Source organism: Bubalus bubalis, chromosome 4, assembly GCF_019923935.1.
Source record: "Bubalus bubalis isolate 160015118507 breed Murrah chromosome 4, NDDB_SH_1, whole genome shotgun sequence".
In the NCBI taxonomy this organism is placed as follows: domain Eukaryota; kingdom Metazoa; phylum Chordata; class Mammalia; order Artiodactyla; family Bovidae; genus Bubalus; species Bubalus bubalis.
The window spans coordinates 119053346-119069749 of NC_059160.1; the positions used below are offsets into that span (position 1 = coordinate 119053346).

The window sequence follows — 16404 nt, forward strand, 5'->3', positions numbered from 1 at the left end:
ATCGAGCTCCTCCTCATTGGTGCCTCCCTTCTGAAACATCACCTCTATCTGTCTGGCTCACTCTTACTGAATTGGGTTGTTCTTGTTCATTTCATTGAACCTCATGAGTTCCCCCTCCCTCCCAAACCAGGGTTGTATCCGTACATGGATGATTGCTTGTTACCATGGTATTAATAAATTAGTCTGGCCTTGAAACAGGCCAAGACAAGTTTAGATATCGGAGAAAATGAGTTTGGAACAGTGGACAGGGCCTGGGCCTTTGTGGGTGAGGAATCAAGTGCATAGAAAGGGACCATGCTTTGATTACCTTCTCTACCTGCCTCCAGGTGTGGTCACAGAATGTGTCAGTGACACAGCTTTGTCTTCATTCTTTTCGTTGCAGTCTACCTGCCCTTGCATGAGAGTTACTTTTGGAGAATATGCTCAGGAAGGCCATTCACTTTTCCCCTCCCCCAGTTCTAAGTCTGAATAATATTTACAATCAGTGTGGTTTCCCTCATGGGCCTATTCCTTTCCTCTCAATCCTGACCCAGTTAGAATGACAACCACATGTTGGAGGTGCTGTTGCTGAAATATTTCTTAAATATCCACAGATTTTTTTTTTCAGTCCCCGAGAAATAGACTTTAAATTGCTGACCTTGTTCTCGGCCTCCTGCTGCCCTCTCTAGTCCTTCTTCTCTACTAGTTTTGACTAGTTACTATAATAAAATCAATCCAATTTACACACTCACTTGTTCAAAATACCTCTACTGCTTCTCCATTATTTTCCAAATGGATACCCTTGCACATAGGCGGATATTCACAACCCGGTTTCTGTTGGGATTTTATGGAAAGATTCTATACCATATTCTTTCACTGTTAGAATATCATGGACATTAAGTTATCCTATCAATTTAATGCAACATTTTCAAGGAGAAACAATAAACAAAACAAAGAAAACTGGGGTTTTGGGGGGGTTTGTTGTCAAACAAGTACATTAAAATGCGTTCTCAGAGCTCAGTAGCTAGTACATGGTTAGTAATTTTCCAAAATTGCATTCTTTTGGGTCAGCTGGAGGCCTTTTTAAATTGTGAGTGAGTGTCTAACCAGAGATCTACAGAGGTGACATTTTGTTTCCTCAGAGAATTTGATCGTTATCTGCAGGAGAGCAAATGAAGCAAATCTTCCTCAATCTGTGCAAAACATTTCGTTGGTTTACCTCAGCTATATAAGTGAGAGAAAGTATGAGCCGTTTTCTTGCTGGAAGGGTATAACTAGCTCTTTATATTTGACCTATTTAAACCCATATCCAGGAACACTGTCTTCAGCTTGGGCGAGGAGGTGGTGTTGGGCAGGGTGCTGTGGTGAAGGAAGGCCCGGCACTCTGGCAAGGGTATACAGATCACCAGAAAGCAAGCATCTGACATGGCAGAGTGGAACCTCAGCCCTGGCTGCTGTCACGGGGCAGAGAAGGGCACAGAGTCCTCCATCAGTGGGGCCATGGACGGTGGCTCGGTAGCCTCAGGGCATCACATCCCAAGCCACCCAATTCCAGGGAGTTCTATATTTGGGAAACCAATATGCATCCTGACCCCAGAGCATTTGTTTTCACATTTCACTTTTTATTAGTCACTGTTAGTCAAAAAAGAGATATTTTAAATCTTGAGTACTGATTTGGGTCACACATTCTGTAAAAGCCGTCATCTCCATCTCTCCCCATCCCTGAGAAACAGCTTCTTTAAAGAGTTAGTCTGCTGCTGTTACTTCATAGCAGCTGGGATTTATCCTTCCAGCATTAGGAGTCTATTACCGTAAGTTAGTATTGGGGAACTGTCTCAGTTTCTTTTTGGCTCAGAGCTACCTCTCGCCTTAAATATAACATTTATAGAAGGTACATTTAAGTGCAGCTTCCAAGAGCAAGGTTTCCTTTAATAGGCGGTGTCTCCTATGACACAGAAAGGATGCTGCAACCTTCTCTCTAATCCAAGGTGAGAGGTGAGAGGGCTCTTGCAGAACTAACCAAAGAAACAAATCTATAAGGGGATCAGAACTATGGAAAAAATCCCCTTGGATTGAATTGATTTCTCTCTCTTCAGGTTTTTGGAGAAAGAAGCAAATGGCTGTAGCATAACTTTACAAAGAAATTTATTTAAAATTTTAAAACGAGGCTTCACTGGTGACTCAGTGGTGAAGAATCTGCCTGCCAGTGTAGGAAACATGGAATTCAATCCCTGATCCGGGAAGATCTCACATACTGTGGAGCAACTAAGCCCTTGAGTCACAACTGCTGACCTTGTGCTCTGCAGCCTGAAAACTGCAACTACGGAGCCTTTGTGCTGAAACCCCTGAAGCCCTAGCACCCTAAAGCCCATGCTCCACTGCAAGAAAAGCCACCGCAATGGGAAGCCTGTGCACCACAACCGGAGAGTAGCCTGCACTCGCGGCAACTAGAGAAAAACCCACACAGGAAGGAAGACCCAGTGCAGCCAAAAATCCATCGGTCATTAAATAAATAAAGTATAAATTTTTTTAAACAAGCAAATAATTTTGAAAGTATATCTTGCAGGTGAAGTCTCCCCTCACCTTTAGAAGGAGGACAGCAAAAAAGGACAGTGCCTAGTATCTTACAGTACTCAATAATGGTTTTGTAAATGAGTAAGGCTTGCTCTCTTTGTGCATTTAGCTGACTCCCTGTACCTTCGCAATCTTTTAGCTTCAGTATTTTTTTCTATATATACTTATCTTTAATGTCCAGAATGTCAGTGTTAATTATAAAGTGAATACTTACAATCTTATATAGAACTACTGTTACTAAACTTACACAGAATTACTATTATGTGTGTGTTTGTATGTATATATGTATGTGTGTGTTGTTGTTTAGCCACTAAGTCATGTCTGGCTCTTATGTGACCCATGGACTGTAGCCCACTGCAGGCTCCTCTGTGTGTGTATCTCTACACAATAATGCTAATAGCATAAGAATTAGGTACTACTATTATTCTAATTTTAAAGACATTATACTGAGGCATAGAAGGAATTCCCAGGTGGCTCAGTAATAAGGAATCCGCCTGCTGCATGCAGGACCTGCAGGAGACGTGGGTTTGATCCCTATGTCAAGATCCCCTGGAGGAGGAAATGGCAACCCACTCCAGTATTCTTGCCTGGAGAATTCCATGAGCAGAGGACCCTGGTGGACTACAGTTCAGAGGTCACAAAGAGTAGGATATGACTGAGCTACTGTACATGCATGGCTGAGGTATAGATGGGGTTAAAAATTTTGCAAAGTCTCAACAAGTGACAGGATTCAGATCTGCACAGTCACTGCTAGGTCCTGAGTTACCAAAAAAAATCGCCTAAATCTGTTGCTACTTGAAGCAAGAAAGTGAATCCAGGTTTCTTGGTGTCTAGGAGCAGGGGTTTGTTGTATAATCTCGCTTTACCAGGACGCCAATGACTGTGCCCTGAATTTTGACTTTACAGGACTTGACCAACACAGTCTGATTTCTTCAGAGAGGTTGACACTGATTGGAAGCCTGCTTTGTGCCTGATGCTTTCCTGAACCATCTTCTAGACAGCTTGTCGTGGAATTCTCACAACAACCTGTAGGGATGAATTCCTACTCGTGTCTTACAGATGAGAATACTGAATCTTGGGAGGTGGACATCACTTTGTGAGGTCACACGGCTAGTAGATGGTTGAACTAGAACTCAGATCTGGACCCATCTGACTCTAGACTTTACTTCATCCTTGGTGTTACCCCTATGTTTTAGACATTTCCAATCAATCTGCCTTTCCAACACTGTTAGTGGCAATATGTTAATGGCTGTAATGGCTGTATATGCCACTGTTAGCGGCATAATTAATGTATATTTTAATGAGCTGAGTGTTCCACAGAGAATTTCTTGAGCTTTGTTCCTACCACAAAATATTAGTGAAGCAAATGGTAGGAAATCTTGCCAAACTTAAATTGGGACTGTTCTTTCTATGTATTTTTCTTGAACATGGTTGATTGACCATCACAACCATTACATTAGCGTTGAACAACCAATGTATTCTGGTTACAAATGTGAGAAAAAAATATAAGCAAAAGGATCTGGTAGGCAGTCAACGCAGTGTATCATTATACTGCAGATTTGATTATAGGCTATTTTGAGTGAAAATGAATACGTCTGAAATTCCCAACTAAATCTGACTTTCTTACTAGAGTCCAGTTGACCTTTTAGTTTAAAATTGGCTATTATTAACACAGGGATAATGCTCAATCATATTTCCGTGTTGGTAAGCATCATGAAGGTAAAGGTTCTGGTTTCCAACTTTGAATTGAGGAAGAGCTCAGTAAATGCTATGGAACAAATGGCAAGAATCCACTTAGTCTGAACTATGAAACTGACGAAGTTTGGGTGCTCCTTCTTCTTGATGGCTTTTTTCTTCTCTCTGAATGTCTATTCACCCCAGGCCTCTACCACATGTTATGTTTGCTCTAAGCCCTGAGTAAAATAATCTGATCAACACAAACATTGGTGACTTACTGAATTTTTTTTCTTTTAAGAAGTATTTGCAATTTCCAAAGGGAATTAGAGGTAAGACTGGGTGTACATGGTATTAAACAGAATTTTCCCCTCTATAATGGGCAGGGGGCCTCCAAAACCTGTGAAACCAGTTCAGGAGCAGATGATCAAGGTACTAGATAAGCTCTGTTAGAGGGCAGAATGCTGTGTTTCATGTGCAGGCACCAACGTGGCATTGCCTGTATTGTGTGGGGCGCCCACTGTTATCTTCCCTTTAGTCTCATGGTGATTCTGTGGTGAAGGCAGGATCAGAGATCAGAGTACCTGCCACCTGGCTTTGGACTTGTATCCACTGCTCACCTTTGTCTTGGTGCCACCTGTGAGATGTTTGGTGTGGTTTGGTTTCTCTCTCGGTGTATTCACTTGGCACACTGTCCCTTGCCACTGTCCCTTGCCAGGGGAATCAGTGCTGAGAACAGTGAATAACCACACAGTGTAACCCAGACATCTCAACAGAGCCAGAGGAAAAGCCTCTATAATTTCCTAACATTCATCTAGAGATCTGCAAATTAAGGTCATTGGCCCAAATACTGGGGAATGCTTGCTTTTGTACACCAAAGAGCTAAGAATGACTTTTACATTTTTAAACAGTTGAGGGGAAAAAAAGAATATTTTGTGATATGTGAAAATTATGAAATTTAAATATCTGTGACCATAAAGTTTCATTGGAACAGAGCCATACTTTTCATGTACATATTGTTTATGACCGTTTTTGTACAATAATGGTAGAGTTGCATAGTTTTGACAAAGGCCTGCAAAACTTAAAATATTTATTATCTGGCCTTCCACAGGGAAAGTTTGCTGAATCCTGATTTAGTCACTCACCTGGCATCCACCAGGAGAGCTGCCTGGAAATAACTGTGAGGCAGATCCATGCCATTTTTCCCTTGTAGGCATCTGTTTTCTCTGGAAGTTCTGCTAGCTTGATTAATTGCATCAGTGGATATTAATACTGGACAAGAAAGCTTGTCGAGCCATCTAGGTTGCCTGGTAGTAGTGGTATGTTCCCGGTGCCTTGCCTGGGAATAATGAAACAGAAATAGCAGAAGCTATAACAGTCTTACAATGTAATTTTTCCCTTCTGTATACATTTCAGTGACTGAGTTTAAAAACCTTTATGATTACAGGACAAAGCAAGACACACAGTTCCTATCCATTTGGAAAATATGAACAAATGAAAGCCCAGAGAATTTAGACAACCATTCTAACATCATATAGCTACTGAATGGGAAAACCAGGTCTAGAAAAAACCCAGAACCTGACACCTCATTGCATTATGCTGCTACCCATGAATGGGACTGCCATATGTACGTATTGTGAAGAATGCATTTATAGTTTTCAGTCTGGGGTTCTTCTTTTTACTCATTTCCCTGGAAAAGCAATATACAGGCATTTAGCTAATTAAATTAGGTCTAATCTATCTACTTTCTTCATTTGTGGGTAATTAAAAGATTCTTGGGGGAATCTTTTTCCAAGTCTTTCACTTGAGAAGATGACTGTCCCTGGATGAAGCTTAGAACTAATACTGAAAGCATCTATGCCCTGAGATTCTCACCCCAATCAGTGAACCACCGATACATACACTTCTGCTTTACAGAGATTTTTGTTTCCCCAGAGATACGAACCTCTTAAAATACAGGATGTGTGTATACAGTACAGGCAGGTTTTCTACTGTCTGAGCCACCCAGGATGACCCACTATGTAGTGATACACCTGTGATCAAGGCTGCCATGTAAACAGGTGGTGGCAGTGTGAGTTAGAGTTAATGGCTTTTGACACTGTACTTTCCGCACCACTAGTTTTTATAACTAAACCATTCTTTCTGGAGATGATGAGTCTCTACTCTTCTAAATTGTTGTTTAGTCGTTAAGTCCTGTTGGACTCTTTTGCGATCCCATGGACTGTAGCCCTCTAGACTCCTCTGTCCATGGGATTTCCCAAGCAAGAATACAGGAGTGGGTTGCCATTTCCTTCTCCAGGGGATCTCCCCCACCCAGGGATCAAACCTGTATCTCCTGCAGGTTGATTTTGATATTGGCAGGCAGCTTCTTTACCACTGAGCCATCAGGGAAACCCCACTCTTCGGAATATGTTGCCCCAGTAAAGAAGCACATTTGTAAAGCTGCATCCTAGACAATTCAAAGGAACAATGTCAAGTTTCTGACATTAACTAGTATTATTTTATATACAAAAATTCACAGGAAAACAAAGAGGACCAGATGTGTGAAACTAAAAAGAATTAAAAGATTGATGATACACACCCAAAATGTGTGTAAATTTAGTGTCAACATTTCCTTTAATTTTCAGGATTCAGTTTTGGCAGTTCTGCTTTATTGATGGTGATTCTATGTATAATGTATGGACAAACATCTGATTAGTTTATTTAGAGTAAAAGTGTAAATAGCACAGTTGTGCCTTACTCTTTGCGACCCCAAAGACTGAAGGGATTCTCCAGGCAAGGATACCCAAGAGGTTTGCTATTTCCTTCTCTAGGGCATCTTACTGACCCAGGGATGGAACCTGGGTCTCCTGCATAGCAGGTAGATTCTTTATAGACTGAGCTACCAGGGAGGCATAGTATATATTTATGTTCATCTTAACAGCTAAAATGTTTTAATTTGTTCCTTTACTTTTGTCCATATGTCTTGGTTATTTTGCAGAAAATAGTTTGTTGAATTGTAACCAATTTGAAACAAACCATAGTGGAGTAAGATTATTCAAATAATGGTGTAACGGGGTGGGGTGGGGCAGGTTGGAACAGGGTGGGGTTGCTCAGGAGGAGGGCTCACAGTGGCACTTTACAGGTTCCAACTTGAAGAGTGTGGGCTCATTGGCCAAATGATGTCACAATGGACAATGTATGTAAGATAGCATCACTATATTTCATATACTGAAGTCTGCAGAGCAAATGGCTGCTTCCTGACTCTACACTGACTCTACACTGACAGGGTAACTGATTAATGCTAATGACAATACAGCTAAGTATGTTGATTAGTTATGCCATAAAAAGCAATCAGGGCAGTCTCTTATAAAAAATTCTTCCTCTTCCCTCTCCCTCTCTCTTCCCTTCTCTTCTTCCTTCCCTCCTGTCCTTCCTCCCTTCCTTTCTGACTGTTAAAACTTGTTTGTTCTCCCTATAAAAAGTACACTAAAGTTGTTATCCACTCTTATATTCATGTGAGACAAACAACAATTAACTTTGAACATGGAGTCAGGTGTCTGGGCAGACTTACCAGAAATCTGGTTAATCAAGTCTAGTCTGAAGACAAAACAGAAAGGAACACTCAGTAGTATTCCTGTGAGAGGAGGGACCTGCATTGCAGCTGTTCTTGCTAAGCTCCTTGAAGATATTTTAAATGAAACAAACTGCTTTGATGAAACTGTAACATATGATGTAGTTTGAAATGAGAGAAGAGTACACATCTCTGAAAGTCACATAAGTGATGAGATTTTTAAGTTTGAGGGTTTCCCTTGGGTGTGACAGCCTCAGGTTTGGGATGTTTTGCATAATTACGAATGTGGAACTGTATTTTAAAGTTGATTGTGGGTTTAGCTGGCATCAGTGTGCAAATTTATTTTTTATTTTCTAACAAGATAGGCTTGTATAGTTTCTAGAATCTTCTTTGTGGAAAAAAAAAAGTCTGTTAAAGTAGGCAGAGCTTTCTGAAGATGGTGCATATAGCATGCACAAACATACTCTATTTTTTGATGTCCTTAGTATATTTAGATTTGGAGTATACAGCCAGATAACCATAGGAAGAAAAATATAGTTTTATGTGATTTTTAAAAAGAATTGAATTATCCTTTTCTAACTCCTGAGGGTGTGAGTTATTACAGTGACTTTGTGTATGCCAGTCCTCTGTGGGCTCCAACTGAAATAAATAAGGGCTTTTTCAACAGACAAGAATAAAATGTGAGAAAAGTAGAAACCATGATTCAGGTAGTGGAAATTTCCCATGAAACTGTTGTTTTGGGAAAGGAGGTGCCCAAGGACAGCTTTCACATTGATTCTACTTCAAAAAATCTCAAGGTCAGGATAATTTTGTGAGGCCAGTTTTCCATAGAAAGCAGAGCATTGTTTCCTGGTTCTTGGTGAGAACAGGCTGTCCTTTGAATATTGCGAAGCAGAGAAACTCCTGCTTTATCAGGAAAGAAATGCAGTTGTTCAGGGAAATCTTTTGTCTTTTAGAAGGACCAAGCACAGTTGTTTTCAGCATCCAAGGGATTGTTGAGCCCTGTGTTGTACAACATGAGACTTATGAATAACTTTTGTATAATCTTATATTTATGTTCAATAAGCATCCTTGTTCTATTCCCCATCATAAAAAAATAATAAGCCGAGTGTACCCTATCATTTCCTGCATTAAGGATTCATTTTGCGTGTCTCCATTTAATGGTATACATATATAATTTCCTAAATCAATGCCATCAAGGGTCTTTAACAAAATTAATGAGAAATATTTACATCTCTTCATCACCTTTGGGCCATTTGCATAACAGCAACAGATAAGAGGGATACAGCTGTACCTTCTGTTGTATTCCCAGCTTTTGTATTCGGAGCTGGGTTCAAAAGGTGGTTCTATGTTGCATTTTCTCCCAAACTCTTAGGCTCAGCAGTTCTGAGTTGTTTAAATAAGACATCACTTAGCCATTTTGAATCCCAGTTTCCCCCCCATAAAACATAGCACCATGGATAATCACAAATTGAGTTGTTAGTACAAAAGTAATTGTGGTTTTGGACCCTGAAATTTAAATCATTATAAAATTTAAATCATTATAACTAGGCTCAAACACATCTTTATTAATCAAAATAGGAACCATTTCAGTTAACACATTTTTGCCAAATGAGAAATAAGTTTCTTCATTCCAGTAGGGTAAAAATCATGCTTCAGGATTTGATGAACTCTTAGAAAGCACTTTGTGCATACTGGAGGTTGTGGAAGCATTTTCTCTGCAAAAAGTTGTTGAGATGCTTGAACAAGTGGTAGTCAGTTGGTGAGAGATCAGGTGAATATGGCGGATGAAGCAAAACTTCGTAGCCCACTTTGTTCAACCTTTGAAGCGCTGGCTGTGTGGGCATTGTCGTAGAGAAGAATTGGGCCCTTTCTTTTGACCAATGCTGGCTGCGGGCATTGCAGTTTCTGGTGCATCTTGATGTACTGAGCATGCTTCTAAGATGTATTGCTTTCACGAGAATTCAGAAAGCTATAGTGGATCAGACAGGCAGCAGACCCCCAAACAGTGACTGTGACCTTTTTTTGGTGCAAGTTTGGCTTTGATAAGTGATTTGGAGCTTCTTCTCCATCCAACCACTGAGCTGGTTGTTACTGGTTGTTGTATAAAATACACTTTTTGTTGCACGTCACAATCTGATTGAGAAACAGTTCCTTGTTATTGGGTAGAATAAGAGAAGATGACACTTCCAAATGATGATTTTTTTTTTGTCAGCTCACAAGGCACCACTTATTGAGCTTTTTCATCTTTCCAATTTGCTTCAAATGCCAAACGACCACAGAATTTTAATGTTGAGCTCTTCAGCAACTTCTCGTGTAGTTGTAAGAGGATCAGCTTCAATGATGGCTCTCAATTCGTTGTCATCAACTTCCGATGGCTAGCCTCATCTTCAAGGTTCTTGTCTCTTTTGCAAAACTTATAGAACCACCACTGTGCTGTATGTTTGCTAGAAGTTCCTGGGCCAAAGGTGTTGTTGATGTTGTGAGTTGTCTCCAGTGCTTTACAATCCATTTTGAACTCAAGTAAGAAAACTGCTCAGATTTGCTTTTTGTCTAACATTTTTTCATAGTCTTAAATAAATATAAAAAAGCAATGTCATTAGCAAAAAAAAAAAAAAAAAAAGCCAGAAATGTACATTAAAGTGATGTATAACATAACCACATTTATTTAAGAGTGTATTCTGGTATCATACAGCAAATTTCAACAATGCAAAAACTGCAGTTACTTTTGCACCAACTTCTATAATTCATAATGTTATTGCTAAATTTGAAAAAGTAACATAGAGTTTCTGGCATATGGGCATACATGTACACACACATACACACAAGAGTCATCTCCAAGCCCTAAAGAATTCAGGAAGACTGTTTGTAATAGGAGGGAGAATTTATATAAGGTTTTTAGCAGATGTCAGCTTTATTAAAGGCTTGCATCAAATATGCTGTGAAGCAAAAAGGAGAAATGGCCTTTTCCAATGGACCACTGTCCAGGTTTTAGCCTAAACCTCACTCTGTTGCCCCTGTGCCCTGGGAGCAAGAGAGGCATAGTATCTGCTATTCTAGGACTCTGGAGGGAGACGTGCCTGGGTTTGAATCCTGGCTCAGTCACTTCACATTCCTTAAAGCAAGGCCAGTACATATTCTACTTCTGCTCTAAGGTGGCTGTTAGGAGAATAACATAAGTTAATGAAAGTAAAATGCTGACATGAATACACAAAACATAAACAGTGTTTGACACATTATAAATTCTCCATTAATGATAGTTATTTGTGTTTGAAGTGCAACCAGGAATTTTACAGGGCACATAAATGTGAGAAAGCTGAAATTGAAAATTTAGCTCCATCACATAGGATGGAGGCAATTGATTACTTATTGCTCCCTGGCTAATGATTTATCATTTGGAAGATGTGATCTTACAGGACACTGACACTGTTGTTGGCATGATCGATTAACATGGCTCTAGAGATGCACAGGAAGTGTAACTTGATGAACCTGTTGTTGAACTGCCAGACCTAAATTAAGTGTAGTTAAGCTGGTGGCGGCCACAAGGTACCACTGCTGCTGTATCCTGAAGAGATGCAAACAGGAATAGATTTCTTTCAATTACAAGAAAATTCCAAAGCCTTCTTTGCTATGGTATCAGCGTAATTTCTTGGGAAGCAGGCGCCTGTCAGTAAGTAAAAGAGGTATGAGTGTGTGTGTATACATGAATGCAAACCCACATTTACTGCTGCATGAGTGACTTGAAAAGGTCAGGGATCACTGAGTGCATTGACTTCACAACGTAATAACAAAAATAGTGGAGACTGATTTTGCATACTAGAAAGACTATCTCAAATGTCTAGTGAAAATTCAAATCTCAGAGTTCACTGAATTTTGAGAATTTGGTGTTAGACTATTATATTTTTCCTGCTTCTCCCTTCCAAGATCACTTCGTTTTTGTCTGTATGCACACACGCTTTCCCACCCCTCCTCAAATTTCAGAAGAGGTGTCCCCTCTTCTGTGCAAAGTTGTGCTTTCCAAGTCATTTCTCCCTACTCCATCAAGGGGAGGACCCTGTTCCCTTACAGTTTCCTCTTGCATTTATACTTGTGACTTCTTTCCATTTTCTGACTCTGACATTGCGGCTCACGTAAATGCTCAAGAATCTCATTATTTTTTTAAATAAAACTTTTTTTTAAATGTGAGCCATTTTAAAATCTTTATTGAGTTTGTTACAATATTGCATCTGTCTTATGTTTTGGGTTTTTTTTTTTTTTTTTTGGCCCTGAGGCATGTGGGATCGTAGTTCCCTGATTAGAGATCTAACCCACACCCCTTGCATTGGAAGACAAAGTTTTAACTACTGGACAGCCAGGGAAGTCTCACTTCTCTGTATTTTTAAAAAACTTCTCTTGTCTTTCTTTACCTACCCACCTTACTTTTTCTTCCCCCACCGAATTCATCCAAAACTCATGTGTAGTTATCTCAATGTCCTCAACTCCCATTCACTTTTTAAAAATTTAGTTTACATTTTTACCAAAATGTAAAATTTGATTAAAATTTCAGCTTAAGGGGTCAGATAGTTTTCCAAAGTTTATAACAAAACTCCAGACTTTGCCTCTCTGGCAGCCCATGGGCAATACACTTTTATTTCTTTTATTTTTTACTCTTAATATCTTTATGTAGCATACTACTCCTTGATTTTTACATTGTAGGCTCTATCTATTGACCACTTCTATGAAAAATGAGGTTTCTTCTATTGCTAACTCTGTCCTTCACACATGTACTTCCAAGAACTCCCTTTCCTATATAGTTAAAGACCAATTTCGGTGTCACATGGCTATGACTTTTAAATGTCATTCACGGGGGATGCACATGATTAGATGTTCTTTCCTGCACAATTTTTAAATATTGCCTGGAGTTAATTTGTCTTATCTTCATTTGCTTAGTTTTTCTATGAACTGATTTAATCCCTCAAAACACACCAGGGATTTTATCAACTTCACCTTTTGCAGACTTCTTTACTGGAACTTCTGACCTGCTCCAGTTTTGACTGGCTGTGACATGCCTGTCCTTCTGTAGTCTTAGCTCATCACTCACAATTTCCTCTGCCTAACCCTTGAGGTGGGTTTCCTGTTTCTATACCCTCTTCTTGGCAGAATATTTGTAGTAACTTCTGGAGAAAGGGTACATAGGGGATGTAAATATTTTGGTTTCCTGCATGTCTAAAAATCTCTGCAGTCTTTCATTACACTCAATTGGTAGTATGTCTCTACATAGAATTCTGAATCAGAAGGCACTTTCTATCAGAATTTTGAAACCATTTTGCCACTGTTTTTGTGCTGCTAAGAAATCCAAAGATATTCTAATCCTTGATTTTTTTGTGACTTAATTTTGTTTATTTATTTACCATTATTAAACAATAGTTGATTTATAATACTAGTTTCGAGTGTATGACATAGCGTTTTAATATTTGTATACCTTATACTCCATTTAAAGTTATCATTAAATATTGCCTATCCTCCCTGTGCTGTATCGTGCATCCTTGTATCTAATTCATTTTATACACAGTGGTTGGTACCTCTTAATCCCCTGTTCCTATATGACCCTCCCTACTTCCTTCTCCCTTCTCTATATCTGTGTATCTGTTTTGTTATACTGTATTCATTTAAAAATATTTTTAGGTTCCACATACATGTCAAAACATACAGAATTTGTCTTTGTTATTTTTACAGAGTATAATATGCTCCAGGTCCATCTCTGTTGTTGTAAATGGCAATATGTCATTCTCTCTCTCTCTTTTTTTACAGCTGAGTAATATTCCATTATATACATTTTATATGTATACAATACATATATTATATGTATACGTGTGTATACCTCACATTTTCTTTATTCACTCATCTGTTGATTGGACGTTTAGGTTGCCTCCATATATTGGATGTTAATCATGCTGCTTTGAACATCAGGTTGCAAATAACCTTTTTGAATTAGTGTTTTTTTTTTTTTTTTCCAGATACACTCAAGAGTGGAATTGCTGGATCATATCATAGTTCTGTTTTTTGAGGTGTTTCCATACTGTTTTTAACAGGGACTACACCAGTTTACATTCCCATCATGGGTACCAGGGTTCCCTTTTCTCCACCTTTTTGCTAACATTTGTTATTTGTGGTCTTTTTGAAAATAGCCATCCTGACAGGTGAAAGCTGATATCTTATTGTTTTGATTTGCATTTCCCTGATGATTAGCAATGCTGCACATATTTTCATGTAATATAGGCCATCTGTATGCCTTCTTCCAAAAAATGCCTATTCAGGTCTTTTGCCCATTTTTAAATTGGGTACCTAATAAGTGGCTTTGTGGGGCTGAAGTGACTTTGAGAAGATACCTCACATACAGGGGCAAAGGAGAAGACCCAGCAAGATGGTAGGAGGGGCAAAATCACATTTAGAATCAAACCCCATACCCACCAGAAACACTCAGAGGGCTCAAACAAACCTTGTGTGCACCAGGACCCAGAGACCCCACACAGACTGAGACAGAACTGTGTTTGGGTGTCTCCTGAGAAGGTATGGGTCAGCAGTGGACTGCCGCAGGGGCAGAAGCTCTGGGTGCAGCAGACCTGGGTATGGCATAAACCCTCTTGGCTGCCATTAACCCCACCATAGAACTGCCAGAACTCACATAGGACTGGGAAAACTGACCCTTGGAAGGCATAAATAGAACCTTATGTGCACCAGGGCCCAGGAGAAAGGAGCAGTGACCCCACAAGAGATGGACCCAGACTTTCCCGTGAGTGTCCAGGAGTTTCCAGTGGAGGCGTGGATCAGCAGTGGCTTGCTGCAGGCTTGAGGGTACTGAATGTAGCAGTGTCTGCATGGGACCTTTTGCAGGAGGTCGCTATTATCTTCATTACCTCCACCACAGTTTGGCCTCAGGTAAATAACAGGGAGAGAACACAGCCCCACTCATCAACAGAAAATTGGATTAAAGATTTACTGAGCATGGCCCTGCCCATCAGAACAAGACCCAATTTCCCCTCAGTCTCTCCCATCAGGAAGCTTCCTTAAGCCTCTTATCCTTCTCCATCAGAGGGCAGACAGACTGAAAGCCACAATCACAGAAAACTAACCAATTTGATCATATGGACCACAGCCTTGTCTAACTCAATGAAACTATGAGCCATGCTGTGTAGGGCCACCCAAGACGGATGGGTCACGGTGGAGAGTTCTGGCAAAACGTGGTCCACTGGAGAAGGGAGGGGCAAACCACTTCAGTATTCTTGCCTTGAGAAACCCATGAACAGTATGAAAAGGCAGCTAGGACACTGAAAGACGAATCCCTGGGTCGGTAGGTGCCCAATATGCTACTGGAGACCAGTGGAGAAATAACTTCAGAAATAACGAAGAGATGGAGCCAAAGCAAAAACAACACCCAGTTATGGATGTGACTGGTGATGGAAGTAAAGTCCAATGCTGTAAAGAGCAATAATGCATAGGAACCTGGAATGATAGGTCCATGAATCAAGGCAAATTAGAAGTGGTTAAACAGGAAATGGCAAGAGTGAACATCAACATTTTAGGAATCAGCAGACTAAACTCGACTGGAATGGGTGAATTTAACTCAGATGACCATTATATCTACTAATGTGGGCAGGAATCCCTTAGAAGAAATGGAGTAGCCATCATAATCAAAAAGAGTCTGAAATGCAGTACTTGGATGCAATCTCAAAAATGACAGGAGGATCTCTGTTCATTTCCAAGGCAACCATTCAATATCATGGTAATCCAAGTCTATGCCCTGACCAGTAATGCGAAGAAGCTGAAGTTAACAGTTCTATGAAGACCTACAAGACCTTCTAGAACTAACACCCCAAAAGATGTCCTTTTCATTATAGGGAACTGAATGCAAAAGTAGGAAGTCAAGAAATACCTGGACTAACAGGCAAATTTGGCCTTGGAGTATAGAATGAAGCAGGGAAAAGGCTAATAGAGTTTTGCCAAGAGAATACACTTGGCATAGCAAAGTCATAGCAAATACCCTCTTCCAACAACATGAGAAGACTCTACACATGGACACCACCAGATGATTATATTCTTTGCAGGCAAAGATAGAGAAGCTCTATACAGTCAGCAAAAACAAGACCAGAAGTTGACTGTGGCTCAGATCATGAACTCCTTAATGCCAAATTCAGACTTAAATTGAATAAAGTAGGGAAAACCACTAGACCATTCAGGTATGACCTAAATCCAATCCCTTATGATTATACAGTGGAAGTGACAAATAGATTCAAGGGATTAGATCTGCTAGTGCCTGAAGAACTATGCACTGAGGTACATGAAACTGTACAGGAGGCAGGTATCAAGACCATCGCCAAGAAAAAGAAATGCAAAAAGGAAAAATGGTTGTCTGAAGAGGGCTTACAAATAGCTGTGAAAAGAAGAGACATGAAAGGCAAAGGAGAAAAGGAAAGATATACTCATTTGAATGCAGAGTTCCAAAGAATAGCAAGGAGAGATAAGAAAGCCTTCCTTGGTGATAATGCAAAGAACTAGAGGAAAGCAATAAAATGGGAAAGACTAGAGATCTCTTCAAGAAAATTAGAGATACCAAGGGAAAATTTCATGCAAAGATGGGCACAATA

The 16404-nt window shown here is 39.9% G+C and overlaps 1 protein-coding gene across 1 annotated transcript in view; it reads left to right on the plus strand.

The window, feature by feature from the left end:
* Positions 1–7429: 7429 nt before the first annotated feature.
* Positions 7430–16404, plus strand: part of TSPAN8 (tetraspanin 8) — a 70094-nt gene continuing 61119 nt past the window's right edge. Inside the window, exon 1 of the mRNA XM_006073198.3 lies at positions 7430–7496. The gene's annotated coding sequence lies outside the window, so the exon portion shown is untranslated. The remainder of the gene's footprint in view (positions 7497–16404) is intronic.